General features: G+C 43.6%; 1 pseudogene across 1 annotated transcript; it reads left to right on the forward strand.

Moving 5' to 3' along the window:
* The first annotated feature begins 5,664 nt into the window (after positions 1-5,664).
* On the forward strand, positions 5,665-24,540 carry LOC309621849 (heterogeneous nuclear ribonucleoprotein A3 pseudogene; annotated as a pseudogene). The gene is made up of 3 exons: positions 5,665-6,868; positions 23,617-24,336; positions 24,394-24,540. The product of its transcript is annotated as a heterogeneous nuclear ribonucleoprotein A3 pseudogene (transcript).
* Positions 24,541-24,946: the final 406 nt, after the last annotated feature.

The raw sequence follows: 24,946 nt of genomic DNA on the forward strand, positions 1-24,946 counted from the left end.
CTGATAGCGCAGTGGTTAAGGATCCGCCTGCCAATGCAGGGGACACGGGTGCCAGCCCTGGTCCGGGAAGATCCCCCATGCCGCGGAGCAACTAAGCCCATGTGCCACAACTACTGAGCCTGCGCTCTAGAGCCCGCGAGCCACAACTACTGAGCCCATGCACCGAAGCCCACGCGCCTAGAGCCCGTGCTCCACCACAAGAGAAGCCACCGCAATGAGAAGCCCGTGCACCGCAACGAAGAGTAGCCCCCGCTCGCCGCAACTAGAGAAAGGCTGCACGCAGCGATGAAGACCCAACACAGCCAAAAATAAAATAAATAAAAGTAAAAAAAAAAAAAAAGAAAAGAAATATAACCATTTCAACATATAAATGTATTTATTCAAATTAAATTCAGTGCAATTTACATGTGGAACTAAGCAATTTTCTTTATACATTTAGGCATATTCCATTTATACCTACAGACAGGTAAACTTTTTGCACAAGTAGGAAAACTTAAAATATATTTTGAATAGATTTGTACAAACTGTTGAATACTTTAAAATTAGTAATTGAAAGTTCCCACCCTCATTTGGAGGTAGAATGGGAACTTAACTTTCCAGTTACTGGTCTGAAAAAGAAAATAACTTGCTATAATTTTGAATGTTATATAGTATAAGCACTATAAAAATATCACTGTCATGATAGCATAGGAACACTCTAAATGTAGACCTTATGGTAGAAATTGCTAGCTGTTCACCAAAACTCATTTCTTCTTCATCCTGGAAAGCACAGCTAAACTATTCCTAGTCAGTGGAAAGTGATGTGGGCCACACCTAGGCCTAGCCCATAAAAGCCTCCCAACATGTGCTCCTCCATGCTTTTCGTCCCTTCCAGTTGACTATGATGATGAATCCAAGGTTCCATGTTTTAAAGAAAGCAGAGTCACAGTCAACCTGGGTCCCTGCTCAACGTTTCTTGAGCAAGAAATAGACTGGTATTGTGTTTGCTATCTGTTCACTGTATCATGCAAAACAATAGTAAAAGAAACAATGCCAAATAGTTATCTACCTCCCTAAAATTGAACCTCTATAGTTTTTATGTTTTCATGAACTACTTGCATTCTTATGACAAGTATTATGAGTTGAAAATACGTCAGCCACAAGTAGCATGAGTTTCACATAGGTTGTTAACTTCACTAGAAATTGAAGTAAAAACATAATAAATTATATTCTCTTCATAGCTATGTAAATAAAAGATGTTTTAATCATGTACAACCTAATGCTTAAAATTAAAATTAGGTTTTCTAACTAGAAAGACCCAATCAAGAAATTTCTTAGTTAATGACACACAAAAGTTGGTAATGTGACCTAAAATTCTCTTACCATCTGTGCCATGAAGAACAGTAATCTGTTGGACTGAAGATGATGAAGCAAACTTGACAGGAACTTTGCCCAACTTCTGTGTACTGAGGTCTGGAATATCATGTCCACGATCTTCAGCATTAACAAAAATCTCAGATGAAAACATGGTTTTTCCTGGACTCTCTGTTGTTATCTGAGTGACTGCATCAGATGATAATTTTCCAGAGAAGGGAGAAAACGGGGTCTTAATCTCCTTTGGTGATCTGAACAAAAAAGAGAAAGCACACAGCAGGTCATATCCTTGGCTTATCAAATACTGTAATTTCTTTCCAAATGTGGCTTCAATATTTTTTGGAGACACATCCAACTCAAATGGTTAAGTTATTTCTGCAGTACCCTGTGCTTTTTTACATACTTATTACAGGGTGATCATGCATGAGTTTACTTTTACTTATTTTAAAATCTACTTTTATTTTGGATTTAGAATGCTATTATATAAGGAAAGGGTACTTTTCAGTTGAAGTGGAAAGATATCCATTAAAAAATAATTACTGGAAGTCCACTATAAATTAGGGGACTATGCTAAACGCATAGAGTGTACAAAAATAAAAAAGAAACAGAGCCTTTCCTCAAAAAGTTTATATGTCAGTGGGGGAACCAGAGGTTTTTAAGGTTGTAATTATGTATATAGATTATAAAGAATCCATATTAAAACATAATGGAGTAAATAAATGAGTGTATAAATAAATAAATAATAGGAGGGAGGGAGAAGACAAATCTTGCCAACAGAAGAATTCCATATGTAGGTAACCTCCCCCCCGCCCCCCCCCGGCATCCATCTCCTCCCCAAGGAGGTGGAGGTGAAGCTTAATCTTCCCCTTAAGTCCAGTCCTGGGCTGGCCTTAATGATTGAATTCCAGAGACAGTATAAAATGGGAGAAAAAGTAACTTTACAGTGGAGAAACCAAGCAAACACCATGTTATGCAAGTGATGATGTTTCACATCACCAGTGATGTCACGGAGACACTACATACTCTCTGTTATGATGTGATGAGACGGTTACTTCGCTTCTGCGGTATTCTTTGTCAAAACCTATAACTCCAGTCGAATCATGAGAAAAACATCAGCCAAACCCAGACTGAGAACAATTCTACAAAATATCAGACAAATATTCCTCAAGACTGTCAAAATCATGAAAAACAAGGAAGGAATGAGGAACTGTCATAGACCAGAGAAGACTAAGGAGACATGACAACTAACTAAGTGGAATGTGATATACTGGATTGGGTCCTAGAACAGAAAAAGGTCATTAACAGGAAAACTGGTGAAATCCAAAAAAAGTCTTAAGTTTAGTTAATAGTAATGTATAAATGTTGGCTTTTTAATTTTGAAAAATATACTATGGTAGTATAAGATGTTAGCAATAGGAAAAACTGGGAGAGAGGTAAAGGGAACTCTGTTTGTATCTTTTCTGCAGATTTGAAATTATTTGAAAATGAAAAAGGTCATTTTTAAAAAATGGAGTAATACTGTATTGTATTATATCACAGAAGAAGAAGACCTTTTAAAAGGTCTTTTAAATCTCTACCCTCTATATACTATTCACTAATTAAAAGGACAATTATGAGAAAAGAAAATAGGCCCATCTCCCTTATGTATACAGAAGCAAAAATCATACACAAAATGTTAGACAATCAAATGTAGAGTGTGTGAGTGAGTGAATGTGTGTGTGTGTGTGTGTGTGTGTGTGTGTGTGTGTGTGTGAATTCCTACCAAGTTGTTTTACTCCAGAAATGCAAGGTGAGTTAACATTCAAATATCAATAAATGTCATGCACCACATCCATAAAATAAAGGAGAAAATGTATATGATCATATCAGTATAGTCAGATAAAGCATTTGATAAAATTCAATAATTATGTATGATTAAAAACTCATAGCAAAGGGAAACTACAAAAAACTTTAGAGCCACCATCCTATTTATAGTGAAATGTGGAGAACGTCCACTGTAAGATTAGGAACAAAATAAGAATGCCAACTCTTACCTTTTCTATTCAACCTATTAGTAAAAGTATTAAATGGCATTAGCAGTAAGGCAGGAAAAAGAAATCAGAAATATAAGGCTAAGAAAGGAAGAAATCATACTGTCACTTTCCATAGTTGATATAATTAAGGATACAGAAAATCCAAAACCATCTACAGATAACTTATTAGAATATCAGTTAGTTTTTAGAAGAGTTGCCAGATAAGAGACCAAACATTAAAAAATTCCACTAACATTTTTCTGTGTCTGAAAAGTTATAAAATTAAAAACTAAAAAATATGCCATCTACATTATCATCAAAACATCATATACCTAATAATAAGTGTAATAAAAAATGTAAGAACCCTATTAGAATAGAAAACTATTGATATATCATAGAGAGAAATTAAAGGTGATCTAAATAGGATTTCTGCTTTGAGGCAGGATGTATAGGCATACCTCACTTTATTGCACTTCACTTTATTGTACCTTGCAGATAATGCTTTTTTTTTTTTTTTTTTTTTTTTTTTTTTTTTTTACAAATTGAAGGTTTGTGGCAACCCTGTGTCAAGCAGCTCTACTGGTGGTGCCATTTTTCCAACAGCATTTGCTCACTTCGTGTCTCTATGTCATGTTTTGGTAAGTCTCACAATATTTCAAACTTTTTCACTATTATACTTGTTACATGATCTGTGATCAGTGATCTTTGATGTTACTATTGCAAAAAGATTACAGCTTGCTGAAGGCTCAGATGATGGGTAGCATTCTTAAAGTCTACTTTCAAATTAAGATATGTACTTTTTTTAGACATAATGCTATTGCACACTTAATAGACTACAGTATAGCATAAACATAACTTGTACATGCACTGGGAAACCAAACAACTCGTGTGACTTGCTTTCTTATGATATTCTCCTTATTGTGGTGTCTGGGACCAAAGCCATATCTCCATAATAATATGCCTGCACTAGGTAGGCACAGGCCATCACTCCTGCTGCAACGAGCAAACAAACTTGAATAAAAGATCATCGAGCTAAGGAAGCAATCAAGAAACAATATCAACTAATATGCTAGAGAGGGACATTTAGAGATTTGGAGCAGGGGTTTGGTGTAGGGAGACATACTCCACTGGAAAAGAGAAATCACCATATCTTTTGATGAACTCATTTGCTGGCATGATGGAGTGAAATCTAGCAGAATGTCAAGCCGATTTCCCCCACAGGACATTTCCTTAGTGTCAGGGTGGTATAGGATGATGGGGGACTGAGCCAAGAAAGCAGAGTGAAATTTCCTGCACAGTCATGGCACTAACAAACCAAATCCCGCTAGATAAAGGGGCCTGTGACAATCATTAGGTCTCCTCTTCAAGACATTTGCCAGTTTTTGAACCTATATAAAGCAGGAAGCTAAATACCTAATGCCTGAGGGAGAGAACTTTCCAAAGTGAGGAATTAGAGACCTACCAGACTCACAGTAAAAACCCAGAAGTGCCATCCCCAAGAAGGGGGCTGAGTCAGAAAAAGTGAAGTCATCTGCAATGTTTCAGTGTTTATGAGACAAATTTTCACTGAGAAAGTGTAACGGCAACAAATACATAGCTGGTCTCTCCTTACATTTGCCATACTCTGAAGCTGTGAGAACTGAGAGCCTAAAGAGCTGAATTCAAACATCTGAAAGACTGAAGTCAATAACTGACTGTATTTATTGAAGAATCAAAGACCTGTCAGGCTCACAGCAAAAATCCAGGGAGGCCACAAATTAGGAAAAATCATAGGTAGGATGAGACAACTAAAGCTCCAACCCAGTTCTGACCTAGTAAAATTCCTGAAATGACTGAAATGATCAGCCACTCTGATTAACAGAGAAAAGGGTAAATCTTCTCTGGTGCAAAGTAATAGCATCTTCAGTCTCTATGAATTTTTTATTCACCACGTCCAGCACACAATCAAAAATTATGAAATTCCTGAAGCAGGAAAAAGTGACTAAAACTTAAGACAAAAAAAAAAAAAAAAAAAAAAAACCAAGAAAAATTGATTTAGAGGGAATTCAGATTCTGGAGTTAGCACAGAACTTTAAAATGACTATATTGAGAGTAAAAGATGGGGATTAATAGATTAAAATATGGAGAATCTCAACAGAAAATTGGAATCAATTTTAAAAAATCAAATACAGATAAATGAAAAATAAGAAAACTGATCCCCAGCAGACCTTAGGGAATACTAGAAGAAATTTTTTTGGGCTGAAGTAAAATGGCCCAACATAGAACAGAGCTGGGCTCTCGGTCCCATATTGAACTCGAGTTGGAAGAGGCGAGTCCGGTCTCAAAACGGAGGTAAAACCGCCGCCCGGTCGCCCCCAGCCCGACTCCGGCCGCCGCCGCCGCCGGGGGGAGGAGGGCCATGATCCAAAGGAACCAGAACAGTTGAGAAAACTGTTTATTGGTGGTCTGAGCTTTGAAACTACAGACGATAGCTTAAGAGAACATTTTGAGAAATGGGGCACACTTACAGATTGTGTGGTGATGAGAGACCCCCAGACAAACCGTTCCAGGGGCTTTGGTTTTGTGACTTACTCTTGGGTTGAAGAGGTGGATGCAGCAATGTGTGCTCGACCACACAAGGTTGATGGGCGTGTAGTGGAACCAAAGAGAGCTGTTTCTAGAGAGGATTCTGTAAAGCCTGGTGCCCGTCTAACAGTGAAGAAAATTTTTGTTGGTGGTATTAAAGAAGATACAGAAGAATGTAATTCGAGAGACTACTTTGAAAAGTATGGCAAGATTGAAACCATAGGAGTTATGGAAGACAGGCAGAGTGGAAAAAAGAGAGGATTTGCTTTTGTAACTTTTGATGATCATGATACAGTTGATAAAATTGTTGTTCAGAAATACCACACTATTAATGGGCATAATTGTAAGTGAAAAAGGCCCTTTCTAAACAAGAAATGCAATCTGCTGGATCACAGAGAGGTCGTGGAGGTGGATCTGGCAACTTTATGGGTCGTGGAGGAAACTTTGGAGGTGGTGGAGGTAACTTTGGCCGTGGTGGAAACTTTGGTGGAAGAGGAGGCTATGGTGGTGGAGGTGGTGGCAGCAGAGGTAGTTATGGAGGAGGTGATGGTGGATAAAACGGATTTGGAGGCGACGGTGGTAACGATGGTGGTGGTCCTGGTTACAGTAGTAGAGGAGGCTATGGTGGTGGTGGACCAGGATATGGAAACCAAGATGGTGGATATGGTGGCGGTGGTGGAGGATATGATGCTTACAATGAAGGAGGAAATTTTGGAGGTAACTATGGTGGTGGTGGTGGGAGCTATAATGATTTTGGAAATTATAGTGGACAACAGCAATCAAATTATGGACCCATGAAGGGGGGCAGTTTTGGTGGAAGAAGCTCGGGAAGTCCCTATGGTGGTGGTTATGGATCTGGTGGTGGAAGTGGTGGATATGGTAGCAGAAGGTTCTCAAAACTCAGAAGAAAAGGGCTACAGTTCTTAGCAGGAGAGAGAGCGAGGAGTTGTCAGGAAAGCTGCAGGTTACTTTGAGACAGTCGTCCCAAATGCATTAGAGGAACTGTAAAAACCTGCCGCAGAAGGAACGATGATCCATAGTCAGAAAAGTTACTGCAGCTTAAACAGGAAACCCTTCTTGTTCAGGACTGTCCTAGCCACAGTTTGCAAAAAGTGCAGCTATTGATTCATGCAACGGAGGGTCAATTAGATGTACATTCCTGAGGTCTTTTATCTGTTGTAGCTTTGTCTTTTTCTTTTCATTACATCAGGTATATTGCCCTGTAAATTGTGGTAGTGGTACCAGGAATAAAAAATTAAGGAATTTTAAACTTTTCAATATTTGTGTAGTTCAGTTTTTCTACATTTTAGTACAGAAACTTTAACAAAATGCAGTTTTGAAGGTGTTTCCTTGTGAGTTAACAAGTAAAGAAGATCATTGTTCATTAATATTTTGTATGAATTTTGCTAAAGTTAACTGTAAAGAAACACCTGCTGACTTGCAGTTTAAGGGGATCTATTCTCCCCATTTCCAAACCATGAAATGAATGGGCTCTGACATGTGGAGAGAATAGATATTTGTATGTTTGCAATGTGTGTTTTAGATAATAGAATTGGGTATTTAAATTAGCATATTTGTGAATTTAATAGCTTTAAGATTTACTTCAAATGAAAAATCTCAGAATTCAAAAAAAAAAAAACAAAAGAACAGAGCTGGGAGCGCGATTGGCGCTGCCTGCGGGGGAGGAGCGCCGCCGCCGCCGCGAGCTGGGAGCTCGATTGGCGCTCCCTGCGGGGGAGGAGCGCCGCCGCCGCCGCCGCCGCGAGCTGGGAGCTCGACTGGCGCTCCCTGCGGGGGAGGAGCGCCGCCGTCGCCGCCGCGAGCCGGGAGCTCGATTGTCGCTGCCTGCGGGGGAGGAGCGCCGCCGCCGCGAGCTGGGAGCTCGCTTGGCACTGCCTGCGGGGGAGGAGCGCCGCCGCCGCCGCCGCCGCCGCGAGCTGGATTGGCGCTGCCTGCGGGGGAGGAGCGCCGCCGCGGCCGCCGCCGCGAGCTGGGAGCTCGTTTGGCGCTGCCTGCGGGGGAGGAGCGCCGCCGCCGCCGCCGCCGCGAGCTGGGAGCTCCATTGGCGCTGCCTGCGGGGGAGGAGCGCCGCCGCCGCCGCCGCCGCCGCCGCCGCCGCCGCCGCGAGCTGGGAGCTCGACTGGCGCTCCCTGCGGGGGAGGAGCGCCGCCGCCGCCGCCGCCGCGAGCTGGGAGCTCGATTGGCGCTGCCTGTGGGGGAGGAGCGCCGCCGCCGTCGCCGCCGCGAGCTGGGAGCTCGCTTGGCGCTGCCTGCGGGGGAGGAGCGCCGCCGCCGCGAGCTGGGAGCTCGCTTGGCACTGCCTGCGGGGGAGGAGCGCCGCCGCCGCCGCCGCCGCCGCCGCGAGCTGGATTGGCGCTGCCTGCGGGGGAGGAGCGCCGCCGCCGCCGCCGCCGCGAGCTGGGAGCTCGTTTGGCGCTGCCTGCGGGGGAGGAGCGCCGCCGCCGCCGCCGCGAACTGGGAGCTCGATTGGCGCTGCCCTGCGGGGGAGGAGCGCCGCCGCCGCCGCCGCCGCCGCCGCCGCCACGAGCTGGGAGCTCGATTGGCGCTGCCTGCGGGGGAGGAGCGCCGCCGCCGCGAGCTGGGAGCTCGATTGGCGCTGCCTGCGTGGGAGGAGCGCCGCCGCCGTCGCCGCCGCGAGCTGGGAGCTCGGTTGGCGCTGCCTGCGGGGGAGGAGCGCCGCCGCCGCCGCCGCGAGCTGGGAGCTCGACTGGCGCTCCCTGCGGGGGAGGAGCGCCGCCGTCGCCGCCGCGAGCCGGGAGCTCGATTGTCGCTGCCTGCGGGGGAGGAGCGCCGCCGCCGCGAGCTGGGAGCTCGCTTGGCACTGCCTGCGGGGGAGGAGCGCCGCCGCCGCCGCCGCCGCCGCGAGCTGGATTGGCGCTGCTTGCGGGGGAGGAGCGCCGCCGCCGCCGCCGCCGCGAGCTGGGAGCTCGATTGGCGCTGCCTGCGGGGGAGGAGCGCCGCCGCCGTCGCCGCCGCGAGCTGGGAGCTCGATTGGCGCTGCCTGCGTGGGAGGAGCGCCGCCGCCGTCGCCGCCGCGAGCTGGGAGCTCGATTGGCGCTGCCTGCGTGGGAGGAGCGCCGCCGCCGTCGCCGCCGCGAGCTGGGAGCTCGATTGGCGCTGCCTGCGTGGGAGGAGCGCCGCCGCCGCCGCCGCCCCCGCCGTCGCAGTCGTCGTGAGTGAAGAAGCGCCTCGGTGACGCCTGGTGAGGGCCCTCGCCGACGCCTGGGCTTACCTGCCGCCCGGCCAGCTCCGCTCGTTTCCCGTCCCCCGCGGCCCGGCGCGGGGCAGGCCTGCCAGGGCCATGGAGGACGAGGTGGTCCGCATTGCCAAGAAGATGGACAAGATGGTGCAGAAGAAAAACGCGGTGAGCGCGGCGGGCGGCGCGGGCCGGAGGGAGGCCGGGCGGCGGGCGGGGGCCAGTCGGCCTGAGGGGGCTCCCGGCCCGCGGTGAGCGCGGCGGGTGCTGCGAGACGGCGGCGAGGCCCGCGCTCTGGGGAGGGGTTCCTGGGGAGGGGGGAGCTTCGTGTCCCGCGGCCGCGTCCCGGGCAGGGGGTCTGGGGGGCGTCCTGTCCCGCAGCTGCGTCCCGGGCAGGGGTTCTGGGGGGCGTCCTGTCCCGCGGCCGCGTCCCGGGGAGGGGGTCCTGGGGGGGTCCCGGGGAGGGCGTCCGGTCCCGCGGCCACCGGCGCTGGGATCCGCCCTGGGCGCCCGAGGCCCCTCGTGATTAGCGCAGCCCGGTAAACTCTATGGAGGCATCCTCCTCATTATTTTAAACGTGACGGTGGTAAAGCCTCGCTGGTTTAGCTGAAGAGTGCAGAGAGCCCTCCCTGTTTGAAAGAATTGGTTCTCTTTCCCGGGCTCATTGGCCAGCAGCGAGAAAACAACATCAAACAGAGGTTTGTGATCAGTTTTAGACATGAAACTGTTCAAGCAAAACGTGAATTTCCTGGATCTTATTTTTGAGGAAGGCTGAACATTCCCTTGATTGTCTCAACTCCCCTGCATGTTTGCTTAGCAATTAAAAAAGGTGAACTACGCCAGTGTACTTGGCAAGTTGCTAAACTTTTTGGAAAAAGTGGATCTTGTTAGGCCGCGGAGTGCGGGGAGCTGTGTTTAAGGCATTGCCGCCGACGAGGCTGTGCTGCCGGCTGGATTTGGACACATGTCGTTGCTGGTCCTCTCAGTGGTTTACAGTTGCTACCGGTGGCGTTTTCTGTCACTGATAACGTGTGCACGTGAACGTGGTCTCTTGCGGTTTGTATGAGGTGCTCCAGTTTCTGCATTTCTTTCCACCTGTGTGGGCCACTCTCAGTCCCTTGCTTCCGAGTCGTCTGTATTTTCAGCTAAACTTCTGAAATTCTAAGTCCAACGAATGTGAAGGAGAGAAGGGCTGCTCTGATTTGCACAGCACTTTGGAGTTACAAAGCGTTTGTGCAGAATTCTTTGGGGACTCACGACAGCTGTGTTGCATTCATTTTACAGAATAAGAAACTGAGTCAGACCAAGCGGTTCACCTCCTTAAATGAAGTGTGCGTTGTGGATTAAGCCAGGACCCGAGTTTTCTGCTGGGCAGCATGCAGAAGTAGTGTTAAACACCGAATTCTTAAGACTTCAGACTTGGTGTGCGCCTCTTTTCCTTTAACAGGTGCATTGCCCGGCGTGTAATTTCATACCCTGTTCATCTGTCTTTGCAATTTTGGCTTTTTAAAGGATTTCCTGTTTGTTTTCTGTTGCAGACGTTGCCGGTGCCATTTATTGTTTCTGTTGATACAGGCCTTTCATTCCTCACTGCAAGTGATGAGTTCTGTATATTTGATTGGCTGAACGTTTCTGTTATTCTGTTTAAACTGGCAAGTTTTTTTTCTTTGCCTAGAGAACCCTAGACTCCCCTAGTAGAAGCTGGCTCCTAGGGAAAAAGGCCGTTTCTTGGGTAATTTTTTTCTCGAACTCAGGCTATAAAATGTGTACCTTTTAATCATCTAGTGCACTAGGTGTTTTTGTTTGTTTCCTTTCCTTGAAATAGACGTTTCCTAGAAATGAGGAATTCCTTAGTGAGCAAGTATGGAGAAGACCAGTTTGTATTTATCTGCAGTTCTCAAATTATAAACATATAATGCGTCAGCAGGAGAATGAGGATAAGCTCCACAGATGATCCTCAAGTCTCACTTTTCTTTTCAAATCTTATATTTCTAGTAGTACAGAACTTTACCAATATAAAAACTTGCCCCCCCCGCCCCCCAAAAAAAAGAACACAACTGCAGGAAAGAACAAAGAGCACTTAAAGTGTGTGTGTGTCTAATATATACATGTACATATACCCAGGTACATACACCTTTATATTTATATGTTATTTTGTAAATAAGTGACAATAATAATGTCTTGTGGAGATGTAGAACAGAAGTATACAACGAAAGCACAAACAGCAGGAGGGGCAAATGGAGTTAAACTGTTCAACCTCCATGGGATGGTTCCATGGAGGAGGCAGAGAGGGGGATGGGATCCTCGAAGAGCTGCTGAAGACCTTGCATTTTTTGCAGATCTCTTTAGAATGCTACTTGCATATTGTGCTCTCACTGAATGCACCTGGCTGAGCTATGGCACATTAGCACGGTAAACATTTGTCAGATTTGCCCTAGTCAGAAAATTTTCTATACCTGCCATCCTGCTTGGCACTTAAAAAAAAATTTTTTTTTTTTAAGCTCTCTATGATATAGGGATGATGGGTGAAGAAGGTAGGCTGCAGGGTAATATGTAGTATGTATGATCCCATTTTGATACAGTAAACAGAAAGTATTAAATGCATGCCTGTTTGTATGAGCAGTGAGTTTGCATGGTTATCTCAAGAGGGAGGGAATGGGACGGGTAGAGAAAGAGACTGACCACAGACTATTGTTTTACTTGTTACAAGAGGCATGTGTTGCCTTCATTTCTGATTAAACTTTTTGTGTACAGATTATTGTAGGTTTACATGCAGTTGTAAGAAATAATAGTGCGATAGCTCCTGTGTGTCCTTTACCCAGTTTTCCCCAATGGTAACATCTTACAGAATCATAGTATACTGTCACAACCTGGGTATTGCCATTGACACAGTCAAGATAGAGAACATTTCCATCCCACAGGATCTCTCCTGATGCCATTTTATAGCCACTGCTGCTCCCCCACTCCCCACCAAATCATAGTGATCTGATAGTGCAGTGGATAAAGTTGCAATTAAAGTTTTTGTGCAGATGATCAAGGGAAAATACCCCCTGGGGAAGATGGCCCATCTCCCACTCCCCCGGCCCTATCTGTCCCTGGCAACCTGTCATTTCAAGAATGTTATGTGGGACTTCCCTGGTGGCGCAGCGGTTAAGAATCTGCCTGCCATTGCAGGGGACATGGGTTTGATCCCTTGTCCGGGAAGATCCCACATGCCGCGGAGCAGCTAAGCCCATGCGCCACAACGACTGAGCCTGCGCTTTAGAGCCCGGGAGCCACAACTACTGAGCCCACGTGCCACAACTACTGAAGCCCGCGTGCCTAGAGCCCGTGCTCTGCAACAAGAGAAGCCACCGCAGCGAGAAGCCCGCACACTGCAACAAAGAGTAGCCCCCGCTCGCCGCAACTAGAGAAAGCCCACACGCAGCAACGAAGACCCAACGCAGCCAAAAATAAAATAAATTAACTAATTAATTAAAAAAAAAGAATGTTATGTGAATAAAATCATATAGTGTGTAACCTTTTTTTTTTTTTAAGTAAAAAAAATTTTTTTTTGGCTGCGCTGCCGGTTGTGCGATCTTAGTTCCCCGACCAAGGATTGAACCCAGCCCAGGTAGTGAAAGTGCTGAGTGCTAAACACTGGACCGCCAGGGAATTCCCAGTATGCAACCTTTTGGATTGGCCTTTTTCAATCAGTGTAATTCCCTGGAGAGTCATCCAAATTGCATGAATCAACAGTGCTCCTCTTTTTTAAAAAAAATATTTATTTATTTATTTATTTGGCTGTGCGGGTCTTTAGTTGCAGCATGCGGGATCTAGTTCCCTGACCAGGGATGGAACCTGGGCCCCCTGCATTGAGAGTGCAGAGTCTTAACCGCTGGAACACCAGAGAGGTCCCAGTGCCGCTTTCTTTTTAATTGCTGAGTAGTATTCCATGGTTTGGCTGTACTTCAGTTTGTTTAATCACTTGCCCATTGAAGAACATCTGAGTTTTTTTCCCATTTCCTGACTATTACTGATAGAGATGCTGTGGACATTTGTGTACCTTTTTTTGTGCGAACATGCGTTCTCTGGGATAAATGCCGTAGGGTATGTGTTGCTTTTTTTGTTTTTTTTCCGGCTACGCTGTGCCACATGTGGGATCTTGGTTCCCCAATCAGGGATCGAGCCCGTGCCCCCTGCATTGGGAGCTTGGAGTCTTAACCACTGGACTGCCAGGGAAATTCCTGTATTGCTCCCCCCGCCCCACTTGATTGATTGATTGGTTGATTGGCTGTATTGGGTCTTAGTTGCGGCACGCGGGACCTTCGTTAAGGCATGTGGGATCTTTATTGTCGTTGCGGCGCACGGGCTCTTCGTTGCAGCATGAGAGCTTCTCTCTAGTTGTGGCGTGCGGGTTTTCTCTCTCTAGTTGTGGCACGTGGGCTCTGTAGTTGTGGCGTGCAGGCTCCAGAGCGCGTGGGCTCTGTAGTTTGCTGCACGTGGGCTACCTCATTGAGGTGTGCGAGCTCAGTAGTTTGGTGCGAGGGCTTAGTTGCCCCGCGGCATGTGGGATCTTAGTTCCCCGACCGGGAATCGAACCCGCGTCCCCTGCATTGCAGGACGGATTCTTTACCACTGAACCACCAGGGAAGTCCCTGTATTGCTTTTTTAAATTCAAAAAAAAAAAAAAGGAAAAGCAATTAGAGGTGAAACAACTAATTATATGATGGCCTTTCAAAGTACATATTCAAACCCTACATTCTTGGTGTACATAAGTTATTTATGTTGATTTGTGGTGTTTAGCTCTAGCAACAAGGCAATAATAATAACGCTGTAGTTTTCCTTGTTTCTTTCAACTGATGATCTGTGTATTTATTACAAATATTAATTAACACTCACAAGCTACCAGGAGGCAAGTAATGGTTAGCGCTGGTGTGGTTAACTCCTTTATAGATAGGGAGGTTGAGGCATGGGTATTGTGGAATTTGCCATGTTGAGGCATGGGTATTGTGGAATTTGCCTAAGGTTATATAGCACTGTGTTCTGACTCAGATTCATTCAGATTTATTCCTTCCCTTTCTGTCTCCTGAATTAACGCTTTGTAATTTTGACCTAGGTGTGAGGACACGAAAAGGGTTTTTTTCTGTATCTGAGGTTTAGTGCTTGTTTTATAGAAGCAATATAGTATAGTGGTTAGAGTAGGCACTTTAGCATCTGAGTTTTGTTTTTTTCTTAAGTCTTTAATGAATTTGTTACAATATTGCTTCTGTTTTATGTTTTGCACATGCCGGAAAGGTAATAGGCCTTGGCCCCTGGGCCTGGGCTTCGTCTCTTGTGCTGTCTCCTGTCCCTGTTGCCCCCGCGCGCTGGCCCGTCCGCGCTGTGCCAGGGGGTATTGGTCGTCTCGCGGCTCAGTTCACAGTAGCTGAAAGGGACTGTGTGTGATGGTCTCATTTCTGCCCATCGTTTTCAAAGGGAGGCTCTGGCCATTGCTCCTCGGGTAAAATGCAGAGGGAGTGCTTTTTAAGATGGGACTGTCAGTGTTGGGGACACTCCTTAATTACCAAAACGGAATCCCCTTCAGTTCCTCCAGCTGTGTTGTTTTGGCACAGAAGATGTGAGTAATAGGAACTGGAGCTAAGTTGGAGTGAAAAAACGCACCGGTCCCGCCGAATTTTCCATCGAAACAGTTGATTTGTGTTGTCTGTAGGAATTCTAAAGGGCGTACCGTTGCTTCCTAACCGGAGTCATTTGAGAGATCTACCTCTGTACGTTCAAATGATTAATTTTGAGACTTTGCTCATGTGTGCAGTAAACCCTTTAATTCCCTAAGACCTTCCTTTCCTCCATCTCCTACCCCATTAAGCCCGCTTCAGTTCATCTCCTGAATTTCTTTGGAATCTGTCAGCTCTCCCTCAACACCCTAATACTGAACTTGCCTGTGTGTTGCGATTAGGTCCTAACTAGTGTCCATATATCTTGTTTCCTTCCAATCCATTCTTCACACAAAAAACCTTCAAGGCAAGTTGGAACATTGCTCATAAACATCGCTCACAAACATTGTTTTGAGAATAGAAAACACAGTGTTTGTTGGCCTTTAAGACTCTGCGTGGTCTAGAATCCTCTCTGCTTCTCTAGCCCCATCTTGTGCCACTTGTGCCCTCACTTTCTATGCTTCAGATACACTGAATTAACCTTAGTTCTCACTCATCTGACAGAAGTCAGTTCAGATATTATTTTTCACTGTGATCCCTAGCATTAAGCAAGTTGATTATCACGTTTTGTATGAGGACTAAAACTAAACTGGGAAGTGGAAGAATTGAGTTTAAACTGTTTCAGTCAACACGCATGTATTAATGATACCTACATATTGAACACCGGGCTAGGTTTCATGAGGGATACAGAAGTTCTGGCCATCTCTGGTTTTGGATATCCCTTATTTGTTGAGACCTTTGCGTTGTTTGGTTGCCTTTTGTCTGTTTTCAAGATGGGAAAACAGGAACGAGGGAAGTATAGGTTATTACTAGGTGGGGTTGAACAAGTGGAGCAGCAAACTGCAAGGCAGAAAGAAGAGGGACGTACTATAGAGGGATATGATTTCCATTCTCAAGGCGCCTGCATCCTGTGCAGGGAGACAGCCTAACATAAAATGTGCCTAACAACAAATATATTGACTTCTTACTAAAAATCTGCAGTTCATATAACCAAGGGGTTTATAACTTCTCCTTTAAAAGTGATATTCCTGGGACTTCCCTGGTGGTCCAGTGGTGAAGACTCTGCGCTTCCAATGCAGCAGGCGTGGGTTCAATTCCTGGTTGGGGAGCTAAGATCCCACATGCTGCGCAGCCAAAGAAATTTTTTTCAAAAGTTATACTCCTGTATTATTGAATTTAGTGGTTTAGATTTTGTTTTAATGTTAAGAAGATTTCAGTTTATTTACCAGGAACAAACAAAACATAATGTAAAAATAGTTTCCCAGAAACGATTTCCATCATTCTCTTCTTCCCTTTCTCCCGCAGACTGGTGTTTCATCTTTACAAGCTCTCTGTCTTTCCATAGGAAAGCTGTCTGGCTTGGAGGTTGCAATCCCAGGGAATTTTTCATCAGCGGGGAAGTCTCCATCACTACAGAGGGATCAAGGGAGAAGTCAGTCCCTGGTAAGTGAGATGCTCCCCCTAAACACCAACACAGCAGTCGTGTACCTTTTAAGGGGTTCAAGGGCAAGATGGGCTAGGCATTTCTACTAACTCTTCTTAAGGACCATGGACAGTGCCGTAAGCTACGAGGTAAGCGGTGACTGTTGTAATTCTTACTGGTGATCATTTCCTGTCACTGATTCTCGGCTTTCTTTGTATTTCATAGGACTGTTGTCAGTCCAATAGAAAATGAGTCTTATTTTTAAAAAACTGAAATGTTTTACAAAGCCTAGCATTCTCATATAGAGTCCTTTCAATTCTCCCCACTTTCCCAAGAGGCTATGAACGCTTCACACCATGAACTAGGAGAGGGGGTAGAGCCCTTTCTGATGAAATACATCAACAAAGACAGAGTCTTAGCCTGCTTGCTCTCTGGACAGGATCTCGGACTACAAGGTCTTCAATCCTGGTATAAATGAAGGAAGTGAGGACAGTTCAACTGGCACTCTCATAACAAGAGTTGTGAAACACCTTCCAAAGAGACTATAGCAGTAGATGAGGGAAGGGAGTGCTACAGTGTGGTAGTACAGGGGGAATGATCGGCTACAGCAGTGAAAAATGTGGTACCTATTGGTGTGCTCTCGGGGTTCTTGTACATGTAGCATAGATGACCTTTACAGTGGCCCTCTCACCTTCCCACCTGCATTAGGTGTTCTTTTTTTTTTAAATTTATGTTTATTTATTTATTTATTGTTTGAACTTATTTATTCTATGTGTTTATTTTTTTGGCTGCACTGGGTCTTCATTGCTGTGCACGGGCTTTCTCTAGTTGGCGGCTAGCGGGGGCTACTCTTGGTTGCGGTGTGCGGGCGTCTCATCGCGGTGGCGTCTATTGTTGCGGAGCATGCGCTCTAGGCGCGTGGGCTTCGGTAGTTGCGGCTCACGGGCTCTAGAATGCAGGCTCAGTAGTTGTGGCACATGGGCTTAGTTGCTCCACGGCATGTGGGATCTTCGCAGACCAGGGCTCGAACCCGTGTCCCCCGCATTGCATTGGCAGGTGGATTCTTAACCACTGCGCCACCAGGGAAGCCCTATTCTGTATACTTTTAAAATATTTTTTAAAATTTTACTTCTGAATCCACAGAGTTAAAAATCTTTTATTATTAAACCAAATAATATTTCTCTTTTAAAGGAGTCCTTTCTACCAAGTACCTGTATGTAAAGGTAAGACCGTGAACTGTGGGCTCTATGTAGACCGATCCATTTGATGTCAGAAGAGGTATAAAATACACTTTCACAGTTGGATTTCCTCTCCTGTGCTCTGCCACCAACATGAAAACAGCATACCCAGAGTAGCCTGGGTTTCAGTACAAGGCATGTGGAACAGACCCAAACCGTTTTTGCATCCTGATGCCAAACTCCAACTGACTCATAAGCCCATGAGTGAGGAAAGCAAATGTCTGTTGTTACGAAGCACTGAGATTTTCGAGGTTCTTATACAGTATCACGGTGGCAATAGGTAACTGACACATTAAAGGTGTTCTGTGTGATATTGATTAGACTATACATTTGGGGGGCATAATTTTATATCACAATAAAAATGTATAAGATATATAACCATCTCGGGTTTCCCTGATAGCGCAGTGGTTAAGAATCCGCCTGCCAATGCAGGGGACACGGGTGCCAGCCCTGGTCCGGGAAGATCCCCCATGCCGCGGAGCAACTAAGCCCATGTGCCACAACTACTGAGCCTGCGCTCTAGAGCCCGCGAGCCACAACTACTGAGCCCATGCACCGAAGCCCACGCGCCTAGAGCCCGTGCTCCACCACAAGAGAAGCCACCGCAATGAGAAGCCCGTGCACCGCAACGAAGAGTAGCCCCCGCTCGCCGCAACTAGAGAAAGGCTGCACGCAGCGATGAAGACCCAACACAGCCAAAAATAAAATAAATAAAAGTAAAAAAAAAAAAAAGAAAAGAAATATAACCATTTCAACATATAAATGTATTTATTCAAATTAAATTCAGTGCAATTTACATGTGGAACTAAGCAATTTTCTTTATACATTTAGGCATATTCCATTTATACCTACAGACAGATAAACTTTTTGCACAAGTAGGAAAACTTAAAATATATTTTGAATAGATTTGTACAAACTGTTGAATACTTTAAAATTAGTAATTGAAAGTTCCCACCCTCATTTGGAGGTAGAATGGGAACTTAACTTTCCAGTTACTGGTCTGAAAAAGAAAATAACTTGCTATAATTTTGAATGTTATATAGTATAAGCACTATAAAAATATCACTGTCATGATAGCATAGGAACACTCTAAATGTAGACCTTATGGTAGAAATTGCTAGCTGTTCACCAAAACTCATTTCTTCTTCATCCTGGAAAGCACAGCTAAACTATTCCTAGTCAGTGGAAAGTGATGTGGGCCACACCTAGGCCTAGCCCATAAAAGCCTCCCAACATGTGCTCCTCCATGCTTTTCGTCCCTTCCAGTTGACTATGATGATGAATCCAAGGTTCCATGTTTTAAAGAAAGCAGAGTCACAGTCAACCTGGGTCCCTGCTCAACGTTTCTTGAGCAAGAAATAGACTGGTATTGTGTTTGCTATCTGTTCACTGTATCATGCAAAACAATAGTAAAAGAAACAATGCCAAATAGTTACCTACCTCCCTAAAATTGAACCTCTATAGTTTTTATGTTTTCATGAACTACTTGCATTCTTATGACAAGTATTATGAGTTGAAAATACGTCAGCCACAAGTAGCATGAGTTTCACATAGGTTGTTAACTTCACTAGAAATTGAAGTAAAAACATAATAAATTATATTCTCTTCATAGCTATGTAAATAAAAGATGTTTTAATCATGTACAACCTAATGCTTAAAATTAAAATTAGGTTTTCTAACTAGAAAGACCCAATCAAGAAATTTCTTAGTTAATGACACACAAAAGTTGGTAATGTGACCTAAAATTCTCTTACCATCTGTGCCATGAAGAACAGTAATCTGTTGGACTGAAGATGATGAAGCAAACTTGACAGGAACTTTGCCCAACTTCTGTGTACTGAGGTCTGGAATATCATGTCCACGATCTTCAGCATTAACAAAAATCTCAGATGAAAACATGGTTTTTCCTGGACTCTCTGTTGTTATCTGAGTGACTGCATCAGATGATAATTTTCCAGAGAAGGGAGAAAACGGGGTCTTAATCTCCTTTGGTGATCTGAACAAAAAAGAGAAAGCACACAGCAGGTCATATCCTTGGCTTATCAAATACTGTAATTTCTTTCCAAATGTGGCTTCAATATTTTTTGGAGACACATCCAACTCAAATGGTTAAGTTATTTCTGCAGTACCCTGTGCTTTTTTACATACGTATTACAGGGTGATCATGCATGAGTTTACTTTTACTTATTTTAAAATCTACTTTTATTTTGGATTTAGAATGCTATTATATAAGGAAAGGGTACTTTTCAGTTGAAGTGGAAAGATATCCATTAAAAAATAATTACTGGAAGTCCACTATAAATTAGGGGACTATGCTAAACGCATAGAGTGTACAAAAATAAAAAAGAAACAGAGCCTTTCCTCAAAAAGTTTATATGTCAGTGGGGGAACCAGAGGTTTTTAAGGTTGTAATTATGTATATAGATTATAAAGAATCCATATTAAAACATAATGGAGTAAATAAATGAGTGTATAAATAAATAAATAATAGGAGGGAGGGAGAAGACAAATCTTGCCAACAGAAGAATTCCATATGTAGGTAACCTCCCCCCCGCCCCCCCCCGGCATCCATCTCCTCCCCAAGGAGGTGGAGGTGAAGCTTAATCTTCCCCTTAAGTCCAGTCCTGGGCTGGCCTTAATGATTGAATTCCAGAGACAGTATAAAATGGGAGAAAAAGTAACTTTACAGTGGAGAAACCAAGCAAACACCATGTTATGCAAGTGATGATGTTTCACATCACCAGTGATGTCACGGAGACACTACATACTCTCTGTTATGATGTGATGAGACGGTTACTTCGCTTCTGCGGTATTCTTTGTCAAAACCTATAACTCCAGTCGAATCATGAGAAAAACATCAGCCAAACCCAGACTGAGAACAATTCTACAAAATATCAGACAAATATTCCTCAAGACTGTCAAAATCATGAAAAACAAGGAAGGAATGAGGAACTGTCATAGACCAGAGAAGACTAAGGAGACATGACAACTAACTAAGTGGAATGTGATATACTGGATTGGGTCCTAGAACAGAAAAAGGTCATTAACAGGAAAACTGGTGAAATCCAAAAAAAGTCTTAAGTTTAGTTAATAGTAATGTATAAATGTTGGCTTTTTAATTTTGAAAAATATACTATGGTAGTATAAGATGTTAGCAATAGGAAAAACTGGGAGAGAGGTAAAGGGAACTCTGTTTGTATCTTTTCTGCAGATTTGAAATTATTTGAAAATGAAAAAGGTCATTTTTAAAAAATGGAGTAATACTGTATTGTATTATATCACAGAAGAAGAAGACCTTTTAAAAGGTCTTTTAAATCTCTACCCTCTATATACTATTCACTAATTAAAAGGACAATTATGAGAAAAGAAAATAGGCCCATCTCCCTTATGTATACAGAAGCAAAAATCATACACAAAATGTTAGACAATCAAATGTAGAGTGTGTGAGTGAGTGAATGTGTGTGTGTGTGTGTGTGTGTGTGTGTGTGTGTGTGAATTCCTACCAAGTTGTTTTACTCCAGAAATGCAAGGTGAGTTAACATTCAAATATCAATAAATGTCATGCACCACATCCATAAAATAAAGGAGAAAATGTATATGATCATATCAGTATAGTCAGATAAAGCATTTGATAAAATTCAATAATTATGTATGATTAAAAACTCATAGCAAAGGGAAACTACAAAAAACTTTAGAGCCACCATCCTATTTATAGTGAAATGTGGAGAACGTCCACTGTAAGATTAGGAACAAAATAAGAATGCCAACTCTTACCTTTTCTATTCAACCTATTAGTAAAAGTATTAAATGGCATTAGCAGTAAGGCAGGAAAAAGAAATCAGAAATATAAGGCTAAGAAAGGAAGAAATCATACTGTCACTTTCCATAGTTGATATAATTAAGGATACAGAAAATCCAAAACCATCTACAGATAACTTATTAGAATATCAGTTAGTTTTTAGAAGAGTTGCCAGATAAGAGACCAAACATTAAAAAATTCCACTAACATTTTTCTGTGTCTGAAAAGTTATAAAATTAAAAACTAAAAAATATGCCATCTACATTATCATCAAAACATCATATACCTAATAATAAGTGTAATAAAAAATGTAAGAACCCTATTAGAATAGAAAACTATTGATATATCATAGAGAGAAATTAAAGGTGATCTAAATAGGATTTCTGCTTTGAGGCAGGATGTATAGGCATACCTCACTTTATTGCACTTCACTTTATTGTACCTTGCAGATAATGCTTTTTTTTTTTTTTTTTTTTTTTTTTTTTTTTTTTTACAAATTGAAGGTTTGTGGCAACCCTGTGTCAAGCAGCTCTACTGGTGGTGCCATTTTTCCAACAGCATTTGCTCACTTCGTGTCTCTATGTCATGTTTTGGTAAGTCTCACAATATTTCAAACTTTTTCACTATTATACTTGTTACATGATCTGTGATCAGTGATCTTTGATGTTACTATTGCAAAAAGATTACAGCTTGCTGAAGGCTCAGATGATGGGTAGCATTCTTAAAGTCTACTTTCAAATTAAGATATGTACTTTTTTTAGACATAATGCTATTGCACACTTAATAGACTACAGTATAGCATAAACATAACTTTTACATGCACTGGGAAACCAAACAACTCGTGTGACTTGCTTTCTTATGATATTCTCCTTATTGTGGTGTCTGGGACCAAAGCCATATCTCCATAATAATATGCCTGCACTAGGTAGGCACAGGCCATCACTCCTGCTGCAACGAGCAAACAAACTTGAATAAAAGATCATCGAGCTAAGGAAGCAATCAAGAAACAATATCAACTAATATGCTAGAGAGGGACATTTAGAGATTTGGAGCAGGGGTTTGGTGTAGGGAGACATACTCCACTGGAAAAGAGAAATCACCATATCTTTTGATGAACTCATTTGCTGGCATGATGGAGTGAAATCTAGCAGAATGTCAAGCCGATTTCCCCCACAGGACATTTCCTTAGTGTCAGGGTGGTATAGGATGATGGGGGACTGAGCCAAGAAAGCAGAGTGAAATTTCCTGCACAGTCATGGCACTAACAAACCAAATCCCGCTAGATAAAGGGGCCTGTGACAATCATTAGGTCTCCTCTTCAAGACATTTGCCAGTTTTTGAACCTATATAAAGCAGGAAGCTAAATACCTAATGCCTGAGGGAGAGAACTTTCCAAAGTGAGGAATTAGAGACCTACCAGACTCACAGTAAAAACCCAGAAGTGCCATCCCCAAGAAGGGGGCTGAGTCAGAAAAAGTGAAGTCATCTGCAATGTTTCAGTGTTTATGAGACAAATTTTCACTGAGAAAGTGTAACGGCAACAAATACATAGCTGGTCTCTCCTTACATTTGCCATACTCTGAAGCTGTGAGAACTGAGAGCCTAAAGAGCTGAATTCAAACATCTGAAAGACTGAAGTCAATAACTGACTGTATTTATTGAAGAATCAAAGACCTGTCAGGCTCACAGCAAAAATCCAGGGAGGCCACAAATTAGGAAAAATCATAGGTAGGATGAGACAACTAAAGCTCCAACCCAGTTCTGACCTAGTAAAATTCCTGAAATGACTGAAATGATCAGCCACTCTGATTAACAGAGAAAAGGGTAAATCTTCTCTGGTGCAAAGTAATAGCATCTTCAGTCTCTATGAATTTTTTATTCACCACGTCCAGCACACAATCAAAAATTATGAAATTCCTGAAGCAGGAAAAAGTGACTAAAACTTAAGACAAAAAAAAAAAAAAAAAAAAAAAACCAAGAAAAATTGATTTAGAGGGAATTCAGATTCTGGAGTTAGCACAGAACTTTAAAATGACTATATTGAGAGTAAAAGATGGGGATTAATAGATTAAAATATGGAGAATCTCAACAGAAAATTGGAATCAATTTTAAAAAATCAAATACAGATAAATGAAAAATAAGAAAACTGATCCCCAGCAGACCTTAGGGAATACTAGAAGAAATTTTTTTGGGCTGAAGTAAAATGGCCCAACATAGAACAGAGCTGGGCTCTCGGTCCCATATTGAACTCGAGTTGGAAGAGGCGAGTCCGGTCTCAAAACGGAGGTAAAACCGCCGCCCGGTCGCCCCCAGCCCGACTCCGGCCGCCGCCGCCGCCGGGGGGAGGAGGGCCATGATCCAAAGGAACCAGAACAGTTGAGAAAACTGTTTATTGGTGGTCTGAGCTTTGAAACTACAGACGATAGCTTAAGAGAACATTTTGAGAAATGGGGCACACTTACAGATTGTGTGGTGATGAGAGACCCCCAGACAAACCGTTCCAGGGGCTTTGGTTTTGTGACTTACTCTTGGGTTGAAGAGGTGGATGCAGCAATGTGTGCTCGACCACACAAGGTTGATGGGCGTGTAGTGGAACCAAAGAGAGCTGTTTCTAGAGAGGATTCTGTAAAGCCTGGTGCCCGTCTAACAGTGAAGAAAATTTTTGTTGGTGGTATTAAAGAAGATACAGAAGAATGTAATTCGAGAGACTACTTTGAAAAGTATGGCAAGATTGAAACCATAGGAGTTATGGAAGACAGGCAGAGTGGAAAAAAGAGAGGATTTGCTTTTGTAACTTTTGATGATCATGATACAGTTGATAAAATTGTTGTTCAGAAATACCACACTATTAATGGGCATAATTGTAAGTGAAAAAGGCCCTTTCTAAACAAGAAATGCAATCTGCTGGATCACAGAGAGGTCGTGGAGGTGGATCTGGCAACTTTATGGGTCGTGGAGGAAACTTTGGAGGTGGTGGAGGTAACTTTGGCCGTGGTGGAAACTTTGGTGGAAGAGGAGGCTATGGTGGTGGAGGTGGTGGCAGCAGAGGTAGTTATGGAGGAGGTGATGGTGGATAAAACGGATTTGGAGGCGACGGTGGTAACGATGGTGGTGGTCCTGGTTACAGTAGTAGAGGAGGCTATGGTGGTGGTGGACCAGGATATGGAAACCAAGATGGTGGATATGGTGGCGGTGGTGGAGGATATGATGCTTACAATGAAGGAGGAAATTTTGGAGGTAACTATGGTGGTGGTGGTGGGAGCTATAATGATTTTGGAAATTATAGTGGACAACAGCAATCAAATTATGGACCCATGAAGGGGGGCAGTTTTGGTGGAAGAAGCTCGGGAAGTCCCTATGGTGGTGGTTATGGATCTGGTGGTGGAAGTGGTGGATATGGTAGCAGAAGGTTCTCAAAACTCAGAAGAAAAGGGCTACAGTTCTTAGCAGGAGAGAGAGCGAGGAGTTGTCAGGAAAGCTGCAGGTTACTTTGAGACAGTCGTCCCAAATGCATTAGAGGAACTGTAAAAACCTGCCGCAGAAGGAACGATGATCCATAGTCAGAAAAGTTACTGCAGCTTAAACAGGAAACCCTTCTTGTTCAGGACTGTCCTAGCCACAGTTTGCAAAAAGTGCAGCTATT

Source organism: Balaenoptera borealis (assembly GCF_965194805.1).
Source record: "Balaenoptera borealis genome assembly, contig: HAP1_SCAFFOLD_1075, whole genome shotgun sequence".
Lineage (NCBI taxonomy): Eukaryota > Metazoa > Chordata > Mammalia > Artiodactyla > Balaenopteridae > Balaenoptera > Balaenoptera borealis.